This window comes from Nyctereutes procyonoides, unplaced genomic scaffold (assembly GCF_905146905.1).
Source record: "Nyctereutes procyonoides isolate TBG_1078 unplaced genomic scaffold, NYPRO_anot_genome, whole genome shotgun sequence".
In the NCBI taxonomy this organism is placed as follows: domain Eukaryota; kingdom Metazoa; phylum Chordata; class Mammalia; order Carnivora; family Canidae; genus Nyctereutes; species Nyctereutes procyonoides.
Window position 1 is genome coordinate 24,285,136 of NW_026575036.1, and position 14,229 is coordinate 24,299,364.

A 14,229-nucleotide genomic window follows, 5' to 3' on the forward strand; every position below is an offset into this window, starting at 1 on the left:
GATCTGAATTCTCTAGGAAAATATCTAGAATGTACTTGGCGCACAGGTCATTTTCTTGGTGTCCTTGATTACTGGACACAAGAGCATTCGGTTTGGACCTCAGGTTCCCTGTATAACTTCAGATCGAATTGATTTTTCTCCTCTCAGTCTCAATCCTTCTTCAGAAAGTAAGAACCATGGAATGATTAAGAATATGGGCTCTGAAATGATTTTGGGTCCCCCTGAGAATCTTAGAGGCTCTGGGACCAAAAGCTTATGTTCAGTTTTTTTTTTTTAATTTTTATTTATTTATGATAGTCACAGAGAGAGAGAGAGAGAGAGGCAGAGACACAGGCAGAGGGAGAAGCAGGCTCCATGCACCGGGAGCCCGACGTGGGATTCGATCCCGGGTCTCCAGGATCGCGCCCTGGGCCAAAGGCAGGCGCCAAACCGCTGCGCCACCCAGGGATCCCTTATGTTCAGTTTTTAATTTGGATTTCACACAACCCATGTGAAGTTGACAGATAAGTATTATTTCCCCCTCTTTCCAAGAGAGGGGAACCCAGGCCCAAAGGGATGAAGTAACTTCTGTAAGCCCATACAGCTCAGATGTGGAAAGGCTGGGATTTGAACTGGTATTGGTCTTGCTCCAAAAGCTATCTCATAACTGCTGTGCAAGGCCGCCTCTCCTAATACCCAGGGGTGCCAACCACCAGCCGGTTGACATTGGACAAGCCATTAAGTCTCCCAGAGCTTTTTGATTTGCAAAACTTAGGTAATATTTTCCGGGGTTTTTGTGAGACTAAATTTAGGTAACACTTACACGGAAGGGTTTGCATCTACCAGTGGGCAGCTACTGAGGTTTGTGTGGGAATCCTGACGACAGAGCTTAGGTAGTCAGATCCTGCTCACATTTCCCTGTGGCACCAAGACTCACAGAGCCACAGGGGCCTATGCAGTGGTGGAGAGCAAGTGTGTGTTCGGTGCTAGGCTCGTTGAATGTTTGTTGGATGAACTGACCCAGCATCTGTGTTTGTTGCTGGTGATACAGATGCAACAGGATAAACAGCCCCTCACCTCAAGGAACTCAGTCCTAAACAAAGGGAGACAGACAAGTGAACAGAAAATAAACTAGTCTAATGTGTGAGTGAGGAGTTAGGAAGACTGTTGGGAAAGAACTCTGGCTAGAGGATACATGGGAGGGACGCCTGGGTGGCTCAGCGGTTGGGCATCTGCCTTGGGCTCAGGGTGTGATCCCGAGGTCCTGGGATTGAGTCCCACACCAGGCTCCCCAAGGGAGCCTGCTTCTCCCTCTGCCTGTGTCTCTGCCTCTCTCTCTCTGTCATGAATAAATAAATAAAATCTTAAAAAAAAAAAAGAGGATACATGGGAGTTCATCCTGTCAAGACAAGAACATGTACAGGGAACAGTCTGTGCAAAGGCAGTTGGACCTGAGGCTGTTGTAAGAGGTAGAAACCATTCTGTGAGGAAGGAGAGGGGGCAGTGAGATGCAGTCCGTACTCTGAATGCTGCTCGGAGGAACCAGGACCGCATCCTGAAGGCAACAAGTGGAGCCCCCCAAGGACCCGAACACGGGGAATGTCAGGAACACCTTTCCATTTTGGAAAATTCACACTGTTGGGAAGTGCGCAGAATGGTTGGAAGAGGGTGAATGTACCAGGTAAGTTAAAAGATTATAATAGTAGAAAAGACGTTGAGCTATTGTCCCAGGGAAGGGAAGGAGGAAATGGATTTCACTGGAATTTAGGAGGTAGAATTAATTGGCCCAAAGTTCAGGTCGACTACAGAGAAGGAAAAGTGGAATGGTGCCTAGGGTATCGCTTCAACTGAGCACCTACATATATGGTGGTTCATAAATAATAGTAGCTGGCACTCATTGAGTGCTTATTAGGTAGCTGGCATACTGCTTTGCACGCATGATTCCATTTCATCCTTGCATCGGTCTGTAGAGTGGTCGTATATCCCCATTTTACGGATGGAGAAGGTGAGGTTCGGAGCAATTAGGAAACTTGCCCAAAACTGGATATGGAGTCAATGGCGTTGGGATTTGAATTCAGTATCTGTCTCCCCAGCTCATGCCATCAGTCACCGTGGCCTGGGCTGAGGGACCAGGACGAGAAGCTTCGGAGGGGGAAAAGGGGAAGATGGTGATCACGCAGCCTAAGTGTGTGCCCACATAAACCCAACCCGGCCAGTTCTGTGCTGAGTTTTGCTTGCACGGAAGCCGCATTGCTCTCACCTGGGTGTGTTGGTGAGTGCGGGGAAGGAGGTGCCAAGAAGGTCCCTGTCAGCGTCCTGCTGACATCATGGTGCTCTCCTGCCTCCTCCAGAGTCACTGTTGATAAAGGAGGGATTGAGAAGCATGATTCTTTGGGTCGGTATTTCCAGTTTTAGGAAAAATGCCAACAGAGAACGGGGGCCGGGCGTCTGAAGCTACTGGCCAGGAAGCCCAGGGCTCCAGGGATGTAGACACAGCTCACATTTCTTGGTTAAGGACGTTACCCTCACAGTCTCCTTTAAATACTGAACTCAGAGCAAATAAACATGCTGCCACAGCAACCAAGAAATAAATATTGGTGGAATGGATATAAATGAAATATAAGCAACAAGCGGCTAGTTGGTTCTCCTGGCAGTTGGCATCGGGGCCAACTCAAGAATGTGTGTGAAGGCAGGCAGCATTTCAGAGGCTCCAAGCAGACCTTTCCTGGGCCCCGGTCTTATCAGCTGCAGGGACCTACAGCTCTTTATTCTAAAGAAGGGCCCACTGAAAGCCTCATTAGTCGTTCTGTCCTGAAGGACCATCAGTCTTCTGACTCCCCTCTTGTGAACACTTTTTGAGGGTAGGGCGGGAGAGAATACAGTGCGGGTCAGCAGGGAGAGGAAGCAAAGCTGATTTGGAAAGGCAGGAAAATACACACTAATCGGGGTTAACCATTATGCTATTTTTATGCAGTTCCGTGTAAGTTGCTCAGTAAATTATGGGCTGGTAGAAATTTATTTCATGCATTTGTCCATCACCCTTTGCCCTAGCTTAGGCTAACCAGAGAAGGGGAGAAGAAAACTGGATCTGGAGCCATGACGTCTCAGTGTCCTTCCACACTTGACCTGCAGCACCGTGGGGAGGGTCATTTATGACTCTACCATCAAGACACTGGCACCTGGGAAGCTATACTGTTACACCTTGGCTTAGAACTTTGGCTTTCTCATCTTTTGGCACGTGTTTGTGCGTGTGGAGGAGTATCCGGCAGGATGGGGAAGGGTGAATGTCAAAAATGAATGGGCATTGCCCAAGAAAGTGGATCAATTGACTCTTTAATAACCACCATCTACCTGGAGGTGAAAATAAGTGTGAGCAGAAACCGTATTATCATGCATATAATACTCACTGTCTGGGGCATGAAGGGACAAGACTGTGCTGTGTCCGTGTGGCCACTGATTTTTCTATTCCCTGCCCCAGGCAGCCCAGGAGAAGTCTCATTCTCTCCCTTTGCACAAGCGCCCAGGGTTTCAGCTTCAGGAATGAAGAGGGGTTTCCCCCCCCAACCTGGTTGTTTTCCTAACCACACCACCCACAGCAAGCCACCGAACCCATGAGGTAGGCGAAGCTTCTGAATCCTTTGGTGGTATTTCTAGGAGCAAAGACATGGGGAGTGAACCAATCAGATTATGGACATCAGGCCACTACAGGCTCATCAGTCATTCTACCTCTCCCCCGATCCTCTTTAGTTGGACAAAGTGCTTATTTTAAAATCTAGCCGATACTATACAAAGGAGACACCCATCAACAATACCTATAAAAAAAACCCATCAAAAAGCAGTAGTTCTGTCCAGATTACAGTAGCTCCTTTTCCTATGAGCTAGTTTCCTTTAAATGAGGCAGGAGTAGCTAAGGGTAAAAACAACCAAGCCCACCTGAGCGGTCCGGAAGGTCGAACAACCTTCCACCGCCCTGGTTTACGTTTGTATCATCAGTTGAGCTTTCCTTTCCTTCAAAGGCCTGGAGAAATGGCTGTAATTCTCAATCATCCTATCAGATGGCTGTAATTCTCAGTCATCATATCAAAGCCCAGTCGTTTCTCTGGTGTAATGCAAGACAGGCTGTGAGTAATTCGATCAGTCCCGTCATTTCCATAATTAGAACAAGAGCAGTCGTCCTGAAGTATGTGCTCCTACCGTGGTGTGAAGTCACACAAAAGTGAGCGCACAAAGCCCTTGTGTTGTATGGTCCTAAAATAGCAGCTATTTTTAAACATCAATTTATTCACTTACTTACCTCTAGCAGCTTGTCCACCACCCAGCTAGACATATTTAAACTTTGCGCTATATTTGGCTTATCTATCGGTGACTAATGAAATGCAAGTCAGAGCATTTCACTTTAATTACATTATTTCTCTAATGGGTGTGTCGTGGATACCCACTCACACGTGAGGCTTATTCAAGCCCTCCTGGGTTTCTCAAGGGCAGGGGAAGAGCAACACTTCAGTGCATTGAATAGTCTTAATTCATATTATTTATATACCTGTTGAGCTTCATGCGTGTGATCGCCTTGGTGTGGTACAAGTCTCACGGGATCACTGAGATTGTAGGTACCCCAACTCTCACTTAAGAGAAGAGTAACATGCAGCGGATGTGCTTATCTGAGGGTAGTTTATGGGGTAGTTTAGATAATGCTATGCTTTGAGGGAAGACTGGAAACTTGCACCACATCAAATGCTTTTCTCATTCCACAGTTTTCTGGTGGTTTCCCTGCCCTGGTCTCTGTCCTCTCAACCATCCTGCACACAGCGGTTAGAATAAAGTTCCTCATATGCTGTCATGGTGTTACTCTTTATTTTCCAGCTTATAAAATTCAGACATCTCATCCTTCCCGACAACTGTCTCCGTGCCGCACTGGCCTTGCTATATTTTAGTGCCTTTGAATTTGCTGAATTAAGAGTCTTGTCACTGCTCTGGCAACTTCTTTCTCCCTTTGGCCAACATAACCCCGAGATGGTCACGAAAACCCGCCTTATCCGGGCAGTCTTCCCTGGTGATTGATTTTACCTGGTTCTGAACATGCTCCTCAGTGCATAATCATTTAAACATTTGACAAGTATTTATCTATTTGCAAAAACATAAAGAGGAATTTTCAAGACTCCTCCATAACCCTACCACCCTAACACGACTTTTAAATGTGCTTCCTATTTCTTTCCATTTCTTTCTTACCTAAATATGAACTTTTACATGATTGTGATGTACACAGTTCATATTATTTTTTTCATTCAACATTATTTTATAATGATTTTTCCAGGTTACCTGTGCTACAATAGTAGTAGGGCACTGTACCTACGGGTGGGGAGTGATGGTAGAGAGAAGAGCAGGATATGTTGCCAACCTCTATGTAACCTTGGGCAAGGCAAATAAGCCCTGTGAGCCTCAGTTTGTTCATCTGTGAAATGGAGGTTACGATGTTTGTAAAGTGTCTGGCATTTGATAAACACTGGCTGTGATTTATTACCCAGTTTGAGTCATATGGGCTCGCTTTTACGGTTTGTTGCTTTGAAAATTTGCATGGCTGTTTCGTGGGCACTTCCCAGACAATTGTTAAGTTCCCCTAAAGATAGAACTTTGATTTGTTTGGCATAACACTTCCTAGGTCTTTTGTTAATAGACAAAAGGTCTGCCTCAGTGGACTCTTAGTCATGTGGTGCTGCTGCTGGCTGCATTTCATTCTAAATCATTTCGTTCTTCAAATTGAAACCCAGTCATTAGGCTCCTATGTACTAAGACCCCTAAACTTGGTTATAAGTGGCTTAAAACAGGAAAAGCTGGTCTGGGAGATCCCTTTATTTCCTACATCATTCCTACGCCCACTTCTGGCGGAGAAAGTTAGTTTAGCCAGTTCTTCCAATTGTTCCCACCTCAGTATCTTAGCTCTAAAATCTAGGCCACCTTGGGCAAGCAGACAAAGCTTAGCTTTTGTCTGAAAGGGGTGTGTCTCTTGCTGGGTGTATCTTGCTCAGAGCATTCTCTCTTTTTTTCTTTTTTACTTATTTGAAAGTAACTTTATTAAGCTTTACCTGTTTTTTTTTTTAAATTGAAGTTTGATTTGCCAACATATAGTATAACACCCTAGTGGTCATCCCATCGAGTGCCCTCCTCAGTGCCTGTCACCCAGTCACTCCACCTCTCGCCGCCTCCCCTTCCACCACCCTTTGTTCGTTTCTCAACACCCAAGCAACAAACAATCCGATCGTGAAATGGGCAAAAGACATGAACAGACATTTCACCAAAGAAGACATCCGCATGGCCAACAAGCACAGGAGAAAATGCTCCACATCACTTGCCATCAGGGAAATACAAATCAAAACCACAGTGAGATCCCACCTCGTGAGAATGGCAAAAATTAACATGACCGGAAACAACCAAAGTTGGAGAGGATGTGGAGAAAGAGCATTCTTATTTATTTACAGGACTAAAGAGTCGAGTGAAGGGAATGGAGAATAGTCTGCCATTCTGACCTATGTGAAGACACTTATTTTTAATGTGATACTGGGTGGGGAGGTTCCCCCACTTATCTTCCTCATTTACATTTTGCTTCCTGTGGCCAATCACCAATTATTTAGCTTGACCCCTCCCATTCCTGAGAAAGCGCACCTGCTTAAAGCTAACATTTTCATGACAAGTTTAGGAGATTCAAGTTGGAGTTCTGCTAAGGAGTGATGTGGGCCCGCATATTCTGGTATATTCTTTTTCTTAAAGTATTAACTTTTCATGTTAGAGCTGAGCTTCCTCCCCATTTACAAAATAAGGACTAATCAGCACTCCATGTATTTCATGGACCCTGCTGAAAAGCAAAGTGCTTTTATAGATTCTTGTGTTATTTTTGTTTTAGATGTTTACACACCTCAACAACTATACACAATTTTTCGTGTTCTCAATTTTCTGCGCACGAGTGAAACTCCTGCTCCCTAACACATCTTGATGGCAGTTGCCCAAAAGATTCCTGTTTTGTCTTGTAAGCAGTATCAAGCGTAACGATGGTTAGTTGTTTGTAGTAATTCTTCATTTCAATCTGGGCTTCTGATGCTTTAAGTTCAAAAAATAGTCTCTGTGCTAATTCTCTAGTCATATGAGGAGGCTCATTTCTGATGATTGCTTAATCTTCATCCCCCAAAGAATCTTTCTGCTGTAAGAAAAAGTCAAAAGGCATTCCACACTAACTTGTCAGAGCACGTCTCCTTTGCTGTGCTCCTTTTTTTTCTTTTGCTCTTGAAATCTTCTGGCATGGCTGAAGCCTGGGAAGCAGCATGATTTGAGATGAAAATGTTGTAGTTGTCAACATACCTTCTGTAGATGCGTTTCTAGCCTCAAAATGGTGTGGAGCTAGAACGAGGTCTGTTCAGGTCTGGCTTTCCCACCTTATTTTTAAGACTCAAATATAGACTGATGGCACCATTTCACATTGCATTGCATCAAATTTTACAATCATTTCCTTCAGGGTAGAAATTCTATCAACCTATGTACAGCTTACTGTGCAAGGACAATGGGAGAAGACATTTTGCTAAAACATGAGCAACAGAGCCTCCTGTTTTTAAAAAGCAATTAGGAAATTATCTCCTTTTTTTTTTATCCTAGTAGACCAAATTTCTGATTGAAAGGAATTGAAAGTTTTGCTTTTCTTTGTTTTAAATGTAACTCTCACAAAGAGTTACCAAGTGGAATTTATCCTTTGTGTGAGGAAGTTAAAATCACCAGCAGAACAGTGAGGGGACAGAGATAGGTTTTGAACATGCTGTCTAGATTATTTTACCAAAAAACCATAGTTTTCGACATGTTTCAGCAGACCAACGGTAGGAACAAGAGGCGGTACAGCATGGTGTTTAAGAGCACAGACTGGGCTTGAATTTTGACTCTACTTACTGGTTGTATGACAGCAGGTAAGTTATTTAATCTCCGGGGGGGGGGGGGCTCAGTTTCCTTATCTGTAGAATGAAGATAATACCACCACCGCTACTGTGTATTGTAATTATATACACACCAGTTTGTAACTCCCATGTGTGTGATTATTTGATCAGTCCTTGGCTTCCAAATTAGACTTTAAACTCCATGAGAAGAGGTACCGTGTTTTAATTACCATTAAATTTTAGCAACCAGAGTCTGATATATAGCAGGCGTTCAAAAGTAGTTGTTGAATGAATGAATGAATGCATGGCTTGGTAATTTAAAAAGTCGTTGTGTTTATATAGTAGACTTTTAAGAAATGCACATGCAGTTAATAGGGTTATTCATACTGTCATATTTCTATTAAGAAAATAGAAGGACGGCAGAGAAAGTGAAGTACAGAGAAATTCATTAATTTGGCAAAGAAATGGGTTTGAGGATGAGCTTCCAGTCTTCTGAGTCCCAGTCTGGGTCTGTTGTCACTGAGATGAAAAGAAGAATCAAGAAATGCCACCTTATTTCCCTCTGTAATCTTTTCATTACTTCTCTCCTGTAATTCCATGACTTGCATCCTATAGATGTAGAGGGAAGAAAGGAGAAAATCTTGAGACATTTGGTTAGTACCCTCCTTCTGGAGGGAAAGTAGACATCAAAGCACAGAATTGCTACATACCCATGACGCACAGCCCTGTCTCCCAGGGCCCAGGTCCTCGTGACAGTTCCTGACATTCTGATAGAGTATGCTGCTGGCCCCCAGGCAGGTGTCTCCAACATCAAAGGGTTGATATCAGCAATGACAATTTAAAATGAATGTGGCATCTTGCTGAAAAATTACCATGTAAGCAAATGGATAACTTTTTATTTCGCTCCTGAAAATACTGTACATAGAAAGACATTCTTAACCATCTGGAAACTATTTTGAGGAAATTAAAGTTTTGGAGCTCAACTATATCAATGATTCCCTCTTGCCTTTATTATTATTAGTATTTCCCTGTTGCCTTGCCCTTAAATCAGATCCTAAAACTTGTTCCCTATAAAATAGCTCCCAACCAATTTGTAAGTCAGACTCTCTGCCCTCTCTCCTCTTTAACTTTCAGACATTCTTTTGGTTTTTTTCCAAGTTATGTGCGTATCAGAGACATAAATGTTCTCTTTTCTTTTCTTTTCTTTTCTTTTTTTCTTTTCTATCTTTTCTTTTCTTTTTTCTTTTCTTTCTCTCTCTCTCTCTCTCTCTCTCTCTCTTTCTCTCTTTTTGCTACTCTTAGCACATGTGGAGATGATTTAGTTTCTGAACGAGGATTCTTTGGACACCCACTTTTTAGAAAATCCAAATCCTATGGAATCTGAGAGAGGTTTTTCTGTCTCATTTAAGTGTAAACCAGAAGCATAATGAAGTAACATTTTTAAAAAGTCAAATTAGGCTATTAGAGCAATGTTTTGTATCGCTGAGATGAGAATTTAATGTTAGACAATTTACATTCATTACTATTACGCCATGCACAACTATACCCAGTTTGGTTATGTCAGATGGAGATGTAATTATCTGTTGGACTTGTTGGCTGTCTTGTTTCAGTTCAGCCTCTGTGCTGGATTAAGTTTCCATAAAACCATGATTAACTGAAATGCTTCAGGAATGAGGACTGTGTTTCATTTAATTTTTTGGTTAGCTGAAGTTTAACCAGAAAACTCTTGGCTTTAATCTTTGTTTAAAAATGTTCTAAAATCCTTTTATTTTCTTGCATCAAAAAGATAGCGCAGTGGAAGAGTCTGTTGTTGGTAGAACATATGAGTCCCTTGGGGTCATTTTCTGGACTATTAGAAAATGTTACAGATGGAGGGAGAGTTGAAAGGTTGAAATGAATATGGAAACTAGTTAAAAACTTGACTCCCGGGGTCAAATAGCCAGTTGCCTCTATTTTTAAAAAGTGGACGATAAACTAGTAAACTCAATACTATTGAGTACCTACTATTTGCCAGGCTTTAGACTCTCTACTTCGGAAGCCCAATTCTGGCGGAGGAGAAGGGGGTATGTTTACAAATAAAGACCGCACAATCTAATAAGTGTTTAAGAAGGTATGCAGCAAGTGCCATGGTAGCTTCGAGCAGGGAACTACAAATGGCCTGAGGAAGTCCAACATCTCACCATGGGTAAGACGACGGTCTGGGTCTTGACACACACATATAGGAGATAAGTGGAGAAGAAGAGGTAGGGCCTCTTCCAAGGGAGCAGGCCAGAGGAGCAGACCTTGAAACACACAGAGAAATAAACGAGAATGATCTGTCTTGGGATGTGGTGTGTATGCCTGTGTGTCAGGGCAGGGAGAGACTGCTGGCAGATGTGTCTGGACAGCAGGCTGGGGCAGACTATAAAGGCCATTTATAGAGTTCAAGTGCTATTTTATAAGTAACATTTAACAATGGAGTTAAACAACCTCCAGAAAGACTACTCTGGCAATGGTGGGAAGGATGTATTAAAAGGAGGAAGAGACCGTTTTGATGAACCAATCAGTATTTCAAAAAAAATCTTTTACTGCTTTACTGTTTTATTGACCTGAGTTATAGTCTGAAGCATTATTTTACCTTTAAGTGGGAAGACATTTCCATTTTCTTCTCCCACGTAGGTCCCATATTATTATGGTCTTCACTTTGAATATTGGGAAACGGAGGCACAATGTCCATGTCACTTCCCCCAAGGATCTAAATGGAATCCATTGAGAAATTGACTCAAAGCCAGGTCTCAAAAGTTTCTTCCAGCAATTGCTAGACCACACTCCCCACTATTACAGCATATTTATGATATAATTAACTTTCGGAAAGCCATATGGCTTTTGTTACAAAGACTAAAGGAATGTGCTTTTCATAACGAATGGCATATGGCTTCCAATAGCTCTTTGCTTGCATGTTTTAACAAAATGAACATGTACATAAATTAGATGCCTCAGGTCAGTTAGCAAACTGAGGTTGGTTTTCTTCTGCTTTCCCTAATTACAACTGCATTTCTGACAAATATCAAGGATTTTTTTGGCAGCCTGTGGGTGTAAACATACATAGCGTGGCTCAGATAATCCCGTTCTCCTATGGTATTCCCCTTTAAAGAGTCAGTATTTGTCTTTTATTCACCGAGGACTGTGCTGCTTGCAGAAACGGGCATTTCTGAGGAAGCTGCATGCTTTCAGAGTGGTAGGAACACTAGTTGATTTAAATGATACAATAGGCAGAAGGAACTACCCAATGAGAACCGCTCAGCTGAAAGTTGACATTTACCTTTGGCCACTTAAGTGACACAGGGCTGATAGGTACATGATAGATGCTCACACGCCAAACTAATTTAATAGCAGTTAACCGTGAGAGCTCACACTTAATCTCTCGGTTGTTTAGAAGCCTTTCTATTTTAGGTAACATGCCTTAGAGTTCTGCTCTCTTAGTTCACACTATGTCTCATCCTATTGTTGATTTAGCAGGTTTTCTGGTAGAGTCTGAGAATGAGCTCCTTGCAACTTTCACATTATCATATTACAATATTCACCACCGATTATTTGTACTCAAGGTCAATGACATTATCTCATTGGAATTCCCTGGACTCTGAATTCATAAGATAGTCCAAAATGCTCTTGTCTGTAATGGAAAAATACAGCACAATTACTGTAAGTCAGTTGGTTCATAAAGGATTTGCATTTTAAATGTAGCTACTCATCATATTGGCAGATCGCTTGCTTTTTTTTAAACACGTGTGTTTATATTATGGTAGTGATGCATTTTTTGTTAATTAAGTGAAAGTATATCAACAGTAAAAGGAAATGTAAAATATAAACTTAAGTAACTGAAGTAAATAAGTAAAAATACACTTTAATTAATATTAAAATATTTAAACCCTTTTCTCCAAAAGCTTAATTTCTCAAGAGCAAAACCCACATAATTTAGGATAATTTTTTCATAAAGAATAAACCAAATGTTTTAAATAATGAATTAAGCTTTAGGCGTCTCTGTTTCCTATCTAAAATGACTCTTTCAAATCCTGTTCATACAAAAGGAAAGTGTTTGTTAACTTGTGTTCTAATTCCTCTTATATTTACTATAAGCTGTATTCCTTTTTTGGACAAGTCATAGCTTCTCCTTTCATAAAATAATATCTTCCATTATGTTATAATTACAAACTGTGGACTCATAGGATTGATGAGTCATAGGGCTGGATAGCATAAGCCTTCAGCAATCATCTCTGCCTCCAGGGCATCTCTAAACCATGAATTGAATAACAAGGTGAGTAAGAGACACCTTTAGCCAGAAATATGGCTTTGGCTAGATGAAGAAAAAAGGTAAACCTGGGAACTCTTTTCCTCTTTAGCAAAAATACTTCTTCCCCCCTTTTTTTTTTTCAAAGTATACTGATCCCAAACTGATATTATTAGATTAATAACCCGAGCAAAAAAGAAAGGTGTGAAAGTGTGGTATCATTTAGACTTACTTCATATTTGGGAATTGAATACTAGGATTAGTGACACTCCGGATAGTGATGTTTGAGAATGAAAGACTCTGCCCCTATTTAACTGTCATTTATTACATGACTACAAATTATTGAAAACAGTATGAAGGCACATGATTTGTAAACAAATTTGGTCTATAGAAAGCCAAAAAACAAACAAACCCAATTTGGAAGAGAAAGTAATTAGGGTCACATTTATGTGATAACAAAAGTCAGTTAGAAACTGGAAAAGAGGGCAGCCCCAGTGGCGCAGCAGTTTAAAGCCGCCTGCAGCTCAGGGCGTGATCCTGGAGACCTCTGCCCCTCTCTCTCTCTCTCTTTCTCTGTGTGTGACTCAATAAATAAATAAAATCTTTAAAAAAAAAAGAAACTGGAAAATATTATTTTTTTTAAGATTTTATTTATTTGTTCATGAGAGACATACACAGAGAGAGAGAGGCAGAGGGAGAAGCAGGCTCCATGCAGGGAGCCTGACGTGGGACTTGATCCTGGGTCTCCAGGGTCACGCCCTGGGCTGAAGGTGGCGCTAAACTGCTGAGCCACCGGGGCTGCCCAAGATTATTTTCTTAACTGTCACGATTCACTCATGTTAAGACCACTCCCATCCTTCTTAGAGGCTCTGTAGCAGTTGGAGATAGTTGTATCAGAGAAAGTGCCTCAAGACTCTGAGCCAGTATGGCCCTCCATATGGAGAAGTTTAAGACTGAACAAACATGGACACAAAACGAGGGACCTGGTGTCTCTTTTGCTTAGGGCCATGGTGCTGGCAGGTTGGGCAAGTGTCATATTGCCAGGAATCTTCATAGTCACCGATGAGATCAGACGTGGCATGATAAACAGGACAAGAAAGCCCATTTGGGCACAGCCTTGAAAGCCAATCCTTTTGGAGATGCTTCCCGTGCAAAGAGAACTGTGCTGGGAAAAGTAGAGGTTGAAGCCAAACAGCCAAATTCTGGCATCAGGAAATATGTCAGGGTCTCGCTGATCAAAAATGGCAAAAAAATAAAATAAAAAATGAACCCCCCAAAACAAAACAAAACAACCCAATGATGGTTGTTTGAATTTTATTGAGAAAAATGATGAAGTTCTGGCTGTAGGATTTGGTCCCAAAGGTCATGCTGTTGGTGACACATTCACTTTAAGGTTGTCTAAGTCGCCAATGTGTCTCTTCTGATCTTGTAAAAAGGCAGGAAGGCAAGACCAAGATCATAAGTTTTGATGGTGAAGACATGACAGTAATAAATTTTCATGTGCTCCCCACCCCCTCCAAATGTGAGACCTGGCTCATTAGAATTACTTTGAATACTTGGGTTAATTTGAATTTTATATTTTAAAAAGGTTTTGATATACAAAGACATAAATCACTCGTTTCTCCAGATTTTCAAATCCTGTGACAAATTACATTAACAAACAAACGTGATTATACTATCAATGGGGGAAAGGGCAAGACCAACAACATTTGGCTTCAAAGGTAAATGGATCTTGTCCCTTGAAGATTTGTTTCATTCTGCTGCGTACCATATTGGGTCTAAATATCTGAAGGGGTCTTAGTATGAATTTTTTGAAGGCTGGGCAGGCAGAGAGTTGAGCTGGGGTTGGGAAGATAAAGGAGAGGAGAGGGAGAAGAGGAGAGTAGCTGGGGAAGGAGCTGTGATGCTGGGGGGCCACAGAGGGTAAAGGCAGTGAGTGGAAATTCCCATCAATTGGGGTGATTGAAGGATTTTTAAGAGCAAGAATGTTTAATATTTGATGAGATTGTTTCTGTTTCTGCAGTTGTAAATTGCCCCGACTCCTTAGCCTTTAGTAAAGTCTGTCCTAAGCATTCA

The 14,229-nt window shown here is 41.9% G+C and overlaps 1 pseudogene; it reads left to right on the forward strand.

Moving 5' to 3' along the window:
- Positions 1 to 11,528: 11,528 nt before the first annotated feature.
- LOC129505512 (40S ribosomal protein S23-like) lies at positions 11,529 to 13,615 on the forward strand (annotated as a pseudogene).
- The last annotated feature ends 614 nt before the right edge of the window (positions 13,616 to 14,229 follow it).